The sequence below is a fragment of the Bactrocera oleae genome, chromosome 4 (genome assembly GCF_042242935.1).
Source record: "Bactrocera oleae isolate idBacOlea1 chromosome 4, idBacOlea1, whole genome shotgun sequence".
In the NCBI taxonomy this organism is placed as follows: Eukaryota; Metazoa; Arthropoda; class Insecta; order Diptera; family Tephritidae; genus Bactrocera; species Bactrocera oleae.
Genome location: NC_091538.1, coordinates 70,763,155 through 70,772,421, shown reverse-complemented (window position 1 = coordinate 70,772,421; position 9,267 = coordinate 70,763,155).

Below are 9,267 nucleotides of genomic sequence, written 5' to 3'. Positions count from 1 at the left end.
AAGAGTTTTCGTCTTGTTTAAAGAGTATCTGTGAGAAATACCCCTTTTTATTGTACAGTTCAGTGCCTTTAAAGAGTCATTGCGCGTGCACAAGAGCAAATGTTTGAGTTTCGGTAACTAGAAGGGGTCCCCAGAAATCACAACTGACGAATAAAAAGCCACTTATGAAGTTATTTGTTTTTGAACATCGCTGGAGAGCAAAAATTTACTTCACGTTCTCTTTGAACATTATCAGCACTCTTGCTACAAATTGGCGGCATTACAGTTCATTGCAGTTTATTCCCAAAAAATCAACCAAAACGTATTGGTGCCAACCATGAGCCATTCTCGGAGTTTTTGCTAACTCACTGATTTTCACACCGATTCATAAGCATAAGGTGACTCGCATTCCTTTTCCATAAACTCTAAACGATTCATCTCACTCAATAGTACTAGACTCGTGGACTTTGCGATTGCTATCCGTCGCACAAACCGAACCAAAATTTTGGTGCTAAATTTGCACGCTTTACAAATATTTTTCCGAAGAAAGTCTGTTCATTATGAAATGGCAAAACAAACCGAATATAAATCAAGTAACATGCTTCCAAAAATGCCAACTTGGAACAGAATATCGCCTCAAGACTGACAAAAAAACACCCGTTGTTATTTCATAAATAATACAATTTATTAAATATGTACTCATATCAAGTCAGAATAGGAGAACACATGTTTTAAGAGCGCTACACATTTTTGTACAATCGTGAGTCTTTATTCCGTCATAATCGAAATATGGGTCAACAGAACTTTATTTCCAATGGCAATAGTCTTTCGAGAGAAAATATCACGCTTTGCATTATAAATATGTAACAACAAAGCATGCCATACAAAACCTTCAGTAGTTCGGAGGTTGATTCAAGGCTCCCAATGTTTTCTAATTCCAGCCATTTCAGCCGTCAACAATCGACTAAATCTGCAAAAAAATTTATAAATCCCAAACAGCATCTCTCACACAACAACCATTAATTACCGTCGGTCAGCTTTCTTTTAGGGTCATACCAAACTAGATGCGATATCGGAAGAATTTACATAGATTCGAATATAACTAATCTCTATTGTGTACTTCGAAGCATATCGAAGAAACAGATATTGATAACTACTTGTAATATGTATGTATATTCGGTATAGTTTCGTATAGGGTGCTGATATGAACGAACAAGCTCAAATGTATGATTTCTTTTCCCACAGCTATTATTTCTTTAATCCAAACAATGAGCACAACAATATATTTGTAGATGTACATCGGGAACAGTCCAAATAAAAGCAACAATAGAATTCTCCGCTCACCAGTGTTAGACTATTTAGCGGATCTCGATTAGGTAAATCTTAAAATGCATAACTGAATAATTTATATCGTGGAATATTTCAAGGCGCACATACACACATGCTAGCACATGCTTATAATACTTAAATATGACTTTCAATTTCACCTTGAAGCGCTAGTCTGAAGCAGCGTCTTACTGCGGCCACTCCCATAGAAGTCGATATGAATAAGTATTCACTATTATTATGTATATATGTAAGTATATGTGTGTGTGTATTGATTTTCTATGGAAGCGATACGAATCATTAAAATGCCTGAGAATTGTGCAAATCTGGTGTAAACTTTGAGAAAAAATTTAAGCAAATGAAAAAGTGCATTACATTCAACACTTTGCTGCACAACTTATTTCACAGCCAACGAACGAACAAGCCGATAAACGCGAACACATGCGCATATACACACATGAACACATGAACACGTGCGTGCAACATTCAGCCACGACTTTTTGCGTTCACTGTTGTTTACCGCTGCTACAACTGCTACAACTGCTGCAGTGTAGTACAGTATGGAGCTGGTGAAGCTGGCGCACGGCTGGTGGTCTCACACCAGTAGCTGCCACACTGAATAAATCAGCGCGCAAGCAGTCAAGATGCGACGCGCTCCAGCAGTGGCGGGTAGTGCAGTGTTGTAAAACGTTGAACAAATGATGGCGAGCGCACCGTAGCTAGACGAAGGAGGCTGGCGAGTGCGCGCCGCCGCGGCAGTCAGCGTGCGCACGCCATGAAAACGTTCCAATCAGCAGTGCCGTTTAATTAACTCGCGCGCCAATGAAGTGTCAGAGGAAAGTGCCAGCGACGACAACTGCGGTGACTGATGACAATAACAATAACAGCTAATGCAGCAAGTGCAATTGTAACAACAACCATGGTGGAACAGCAAAAAATTACAACAACTACACTGCTGTACGTTCTTACGCCGCAATACAATAACAACCATACAAACTACAACAACGAGGTGTCAACGAAATCGCAGTCATATTAATAAAACTAACTATCTACAACCAACAACAACTAAAAAAAATGTTAAAAAAATACAACACATAATTTACACGCCGTGGCCGCAGCCGTAGCACTAGCAACAACAGTACAACAGGCAAGTGGTACACACAGTAGCATTGACACCCGGGCAGCAGCAGTTGGTAATTGAAGCATTTGTTTTTATTGTTTTTATTGTTGCTGCATGGCCAAGTTTTGCAGACGACCACGAACGCGTGTGTGGAATTCATAATCGATAAAGACACTACACCGCGCAGGCGCGAACGTCTCATAGCATCGACGCTTTCGACTTGCCAAGTCTGTGGTCCTTCCTCGTGCGTGCGACGCATCGCATCTTGTCACCGCGCAAATACTCGCTTATAGCATTGAGTATGTGTGTATGTATGCACATGTGTAGCTGTAGTCGCGCACATACCATACATCGCTCGTCATTTTCTCGTCGCATCGTGCATTTTCATGCGCGCGCTGTCAACGAAGGTGCGAAATACTCGTGAAATGTTGTTGCATTCCTGACGCCTGCAACACAGCCACACCGCACACACTGCTTGCTGCTTGCCTCAGCTTAAGCGAGTGCATACCTAACCACACGTAGCCGCCTGTTTACATATATGCGTGCCTCTTCTGCTTTTGGACTCAATGGCGTTCGGGGCAAAAACTTAATTTTCCCAGGCGGCCAACCATGGCGGGCTAGGTGAATCGTCGAGCAAAATAACGAACGCTCAGTTGACGCTTTTCACATTTGGCTTTGGTTGCTCATTTCGCAGTGTGTAGGCAGTTCATCAGTTTCCGTAGAAGGTTTAGATTTACTGTCCAAGCGCACCATCTTCGTACAAATGGATTTCGCTAAGCAAATACTTATAGCAACAGCAGCTGCAGCAGCAAGTGGCAAGCGCTCTTTGGGTTGGTGAGAAAAAAAAAATTGAAGCGTTGCAGTCAATTTGCACTTTGACAACTCTAACTTTAACTATATTACAATAACTATTATGGAGTGTAAGTGTGTGTGTTGGCATAGAAGTGGCGCGAGAAAAATTGCAAATCGCACTCTAGAGGGTAGATATATCAAAACTATCCTATTAATGGTATGTACACGTATTTGTACCGTTAACACGTTAATGGTGTTTACATAACCGGAACGAACCCAGTTCTATAACCTGATAAGGCCTGTCAATGCGGCAGTATTCGTTAAAATTAAAGAACAAGTAAAAATATAGTACTGTGATCTAAAAGTAAGGAAAGCTGATTTTCGTGCTGTGGTGCACTATGAATTCCTTGCTTCCTTGAGCTATTCGTCGGAAACCGCCGGATTTATGGGCGAGCCACTATTGGTCCCTTCATCCCGATAATGCACCTTGTTATACTGGATTGGTTCTTCGCAACTTGTTTGCCAAAAACTCGACTCATATCATTCCACAACTCCCTGCGACTTCTGGCTATTCAACAAACTCAAAAGGCAAAAATGGGGACGCCGTTTTCACACGATTAAGAAAATGAAAACCGAGTAGAAGAAGGCCTTGAAAATATGAGTTTTATATGGCGTTTGTATGATAAGATAATTCGTACTAAAAAATATTATCCCACAGTTTTGTGATTGCTTGACTCATTATTGTCTGAGCACGTGTGAAAGATGGACACCAGCAAAAGAAATACCCAACAATTTAGGTTTTGTTCATTCTGTTCCGGTAATTTTGATATTGTAAATGCACAACGCTCTGGAAGACCAATTGTCAAAAATATAGAAAAAATTATTGATATCGTTGAATCGGACCGTAATGTACTACAAATACTGTTTCGATTGCCCATAGCACAAGAAAAATTTTGGCACCATTTAAATATGGCTGTATATAAAAAGTCTGTCGGGTGCATTGATGTCACACGAGTTAACTCAAAAAAATCTCATGGGCCGAATTTTCATCTGCGAATCGCAGCTGTTCAAACTATTTCTAAAGGGGCTAGCATTGTGAAAGTATACGATGCCTACTCTCCATGGCACGAACAATGTAGAATGGGACATGGCAATAAGCAGCAGGTGTATGAAATGCTTGAAGCGGAATATTTGACATATATATGCTGACAAAAGTATGACCGAGAAACATTTTTATTGCGAAAGTGAGCACTTTAAAATCTGGATCCCCAATTTTTTCTCTCTTTAAAATTTTAAAAAGCAGTGCTAATCTATTGACTCGACTTATATGCAGACATAATATTTAAAAGAAACTGCCTAAGTCAAATTTAGATAACTTATATACAAACTATGTATTCCGATATCTTCCCATAAAATATTTGCATTTTCAAATAAATTTCTGTGAATGAGACAAAAAGGCTAGCAATATTACACGCCTATAAACCGACAACCCACTATGCAACTTTGCGGCAAGGAATGAAATTTTGCTAACTAAACTCCCACGCTTTTCGGTGGATTATTGCAAATACTTCATTGAGCAAGGGACCACCTACAACCCGTGCAGCGCCAATATAACACACATGTGCTTAGCTTGACGGTGGCCATTTGTGGAGAGTCACTGATAAGGAATGGCGACGTGAGCGCAAACGCAAACGCGTCACCAGGGAGTTATAGCGATAATTGGCGTTTGCAAAGCGCGCATTCATACATTTATGTCTATATGCATACATACAAGTATATCTACAAATACATATGTACAAGCGTATTGGCAATGGCAACGTTGGCAAGCTGTGGCGATTTAATTGCAATCAGTCAAGTGTAAACATGAATAAATATTTGTTAGCCAAAAACGTACAATCGCAGAAAAGCAGAAAATCAAAACAGCTAACGGCGGTCGTTCAATGATTGATCAATGATTGCCGCCAAGCATTACGACCACTCGCCGAACCGAACAACAACTGATTCTCGCACTAAGCGCGACTTATTGAATCGCACTCAATTTGGTTGGTTTTTGTGCGCCGAATATTTGTTTGCAGCCAACCAAACCAAAACGCAGTTGAAATAAATGAAAAGCCAATGCTGTTCGACTCCAAACCGAAAATTAGCGCAATGACTGCTATGTGTGCTTGGCCTTTTCGCGGCTCTGTGCATATTTTCGTGTTTATTTTTTTTTTTTTAATTTTTTGTGTGAAAAATCACTTACTGCCACTTGAGCTTTTCGAGATTCTACGCGTTCGTGTTAAATATTCGAAACTCGTATATTTCGCAGCTCCACATCTTCGGAAGCAGAGCGTTGCACGGATGTTGCATTTTTATGTTGTCTGTGACAAGCAAAAACATTCAACGCGCTGGCTGGCAGCTCCTTTTTAAATAATTCAAAATTAGCAAAAACTTGCTATAATTGTATCACGTGCAAGACAACGGTAAGCAGAGAGCAAAAAAATTACATTTTTACACATACATAAAAATATATTGTATTTATATACATATGTATATATATAAAATAAAACCCAGTAAATAATTTAGAGACTATGATGGGTGTAATGCAGTTGAGGAGACCAGAAACTTGTTTTGGTTATCTTTATTACTCAGTTTGTACTTACTTAATGGAAAGAGACTACAGTTAATTTTTTACTTAGAAATATGATTTTGTAAATAATTTTTTTTTTTTTCTTTCTATAGTACGTCTATTATAATTCACCGAAAGAGAGTCACCTTATACTGAATTATCAATAAAATGGGATTGATCGAAGCTAAAAGGGAGTCTTCTGCGCTCTCCCTCAACTCTAGCTTCAGGCTACCAGACCACTATCTTGTACTTTTTTCAGAGAGGTGTACAATAACCTCGATAGGAGAGCGGCTACACCTCGCTGACTGTGCGCTCGAAGTAAGTCAAATAGTGCATGACCTCATTAGAAAAAATCAAGCTTCTTCCGTATTAGACTTGTTTCGGTGCCTGGTCACAGCGGAATCGCCGAAAACTGGAAAGCCGATGAGCGTTCGAGGCAAGGTACCCTTGGCCCAATTTCGTCCGAATGAAAGAGAGTCAGTACTCCATTATTGACATATGAAGCTACCGTAAGCTTGGAAAAATCTGGTTAACAACCAGATCTTGTATGGCTGCGAGAACTTTTAGGACCAGATTGAACCGTAAGAGATCTTATGAACTACTTGCTCTTCGCAAAATCTGTTAAAACTAATGATCAATTTTTAGAAATTTTTGGCCATCAAATCGCGACCCTTCGCGCGAAGCTGAATTCTACGACCTAACATAACCTCGTCCTAACGGAGGCGTAGCTAGCTCTGAAATTCTGAACGGGATCTGCTCTCAAGGAATAAGTTTCGACATAACTGTTTACTTGGTCACACTCTTCGAGCCCTTTATGATGCCTGTGAGGCCGTGTATATATGTAACTGCGTTGCGTGCGCATCCTGTGCGCAGTTCATAAACTTCGACAGCATCTCAATTCCACCGTCTCGATTATTTATAACAGCTCATGTGTGCGCATGTGTGTGAGTTAGTTTTTGACGCGCTGGTGGAAGCTGACTGACAGCGCCCGCAACTGCCAAACCCAAAACAACCGCATCAAAGTTCGCCATCATCAATGTCGAGACATGAGCAGATCTCACAAACTGACCGGCGATCGAGTGTCTTTGAATGATCCAACAACGTAGAGAATGCAACGCATCCGTTGCAATTCGCAATCCAATGCGTTGTGATGCGTTGCGAAAACAAAATTCCATGACTGACAGGGAGCGATCGCAACGACAAACGTGCGTACATGCAGCGATGTGAATGACGATATGCGAAGCGAGCTCATCGCTGATCTCTGAAGCCGATGCTGATGCTGATGGTGATGTTGAGTGATGCGATCGCGCAACTCTGTGTCGCGGAGATTTTACGCGCAGGCGCGCAAAAACTCTTGGCATTTGATCCTTTGGTGACACTCTTGCTGCCTGCCACGGCAGTGTGAATCTTCACAATCCGCGATTGCATTGATCGCGCAGCCACGCCAGCGCTGCCAGACGACACTTTTGCAGCAACACGCTCATCTGTCGCTGACCAGACACATACACGTACGCACACACTGAATTCATGCGAAACATTATAGAAGTCGAATATTTTTTATCGCATTGCTACTACGCGATTTGCCGCGGCCACAAGCGTTGCAGTGTGGGTCTGTGTGCAACCGTGCCGTATCACGCTGTGCTTCTGTGCCAAAGCGCGTTTTGCCGCCGTCGCAGTCGCCCTGCAAACACATATCGGCAACAGAATATTTTTATACGGTCGCGATCGAAATATCAATGAGCATTGCAGCAACATGCTTTTTATACGTTTAACAGTGGCAACAACATGTCAGTGCTGGCGGCAGAAAAACTCTCTTCTCTACGTGCATATGCGGCAAGGAACACCGCTTCATTTGCTGCACATTAGATTTGCAACTTGACTTGCGATCGACAAGTTTTTCTGCTCTGCTTTTAACAGGCTGGTCTCTCAAAAGACGATCGACCGATCGAAGTTGCGTGTGCGGATAAGAAATGTAGCGGCTCTGGTTTGGGTTGAGGTTTTTCGGTGGTTCGCTCGGAGAGCTCTTCTTTTCATCTGCAGACAACTTTACTTCGCCACTTTTTTGATTTCGTCGAACATTGTTTCGTCCCGCTGTAGATGTTTGATCATGCTTTTTACTATGTTACCCTTTCCAGTATGTTCTTTGGTATGCGTGTGTAGCAGACCAATTTTTATGTTTATAGTATCTTACTTGTATAAATATGCTTTTACGAGCTTGTGTTTGTATGCGGAATAAATCAAATCAATATGCACTGCTTTTATTAATTTTTTCTTAATTGTTTATCAAAGATGCGGTTACATCGAGAAAAATCAGTGCGCCATTCTACAAATTTTAATATGCGGTTTCGAACAAACGATCGCTAATACATGAAATTTTTTCTAAGGACTAAGACTATCACAAATGGTTTATTGAGCAATATAAGCACTATCCGCATTCATTTGAAGATTCTGCAGGCCACCTGCCAATATATTCTTCTATGCTCTTGTGTTCTGTTATAACTCCTATAATGTTATTTAGTTTGCTCTTGCCTTAAAGCAGCATATTTTTAGTCTGCCCAGCATCAATACTACCCCAAAATATCTTTGTGGTCTGATGTGAGACCAGAGGTGTTCCTTGAGACTCCATTGCTTCAAGCAACTCTTGCAGGAGCGGAATGGTCTAGGAGAGCTCAAAGGAATGGAGTTCCTCAAGTCAACCTCAAGCGGTCCAATTCGTCTGCCTTTTCGGTTCCTATATGACCAGAGACACTCGGTAAAAATCATCTGGATATTTTTACCGTGTGTCCGAAGCATAGAACAATTCTATAGCCCAACTGCTCACCGTTACTTGCTTCTCATAAATATTTCTAGTATTTTTGTAATACATAGGCAAATATGAATTTTTTTTGAGAAAGATTTTTGACTGATAAAGTGACTCCCTTCTGTAATGTCAGTAACCTGTTTTGAAACTTGAAATTTTCTTAATTTCGCTTTAAAACCAATGCTTGTTCAGCAACACAGATCGTTTACTGTTGCCACTTCTAAAAGGATTGTAACTGTACTCTTTTCCGTTCAGTGTATTCTTCGTGGTTTGGTTGCTCACTTTCGCTTGACGTGTTTACCTTTTTGCTCACGTACAGATGTCCATTCTTGGCGGTGGACAGATATCATGGCAGAAAATTTATTTTATGGCGGTAATGGTGTTATGTTTTACGCGATTAGCAGGACGAATGTTTTGACATTGCATACGAATGTCACGCGGCAAAGGAGGAAAGCGAAAAAAAGTAACAAAAGCGAAATGTAAAAAGTAGAAAAGGGAAATACCGGTGTGAGTATAAGCGCAAATGACAGACAGTGAGCTGATGAACACGATAATGAAATAAATCGGTGATTTTATGAAGCCAGCACTGTCGGGCTGGCGTATTTTTACTATGTGTATGTGTATAGAATGCCATTTGGCGCA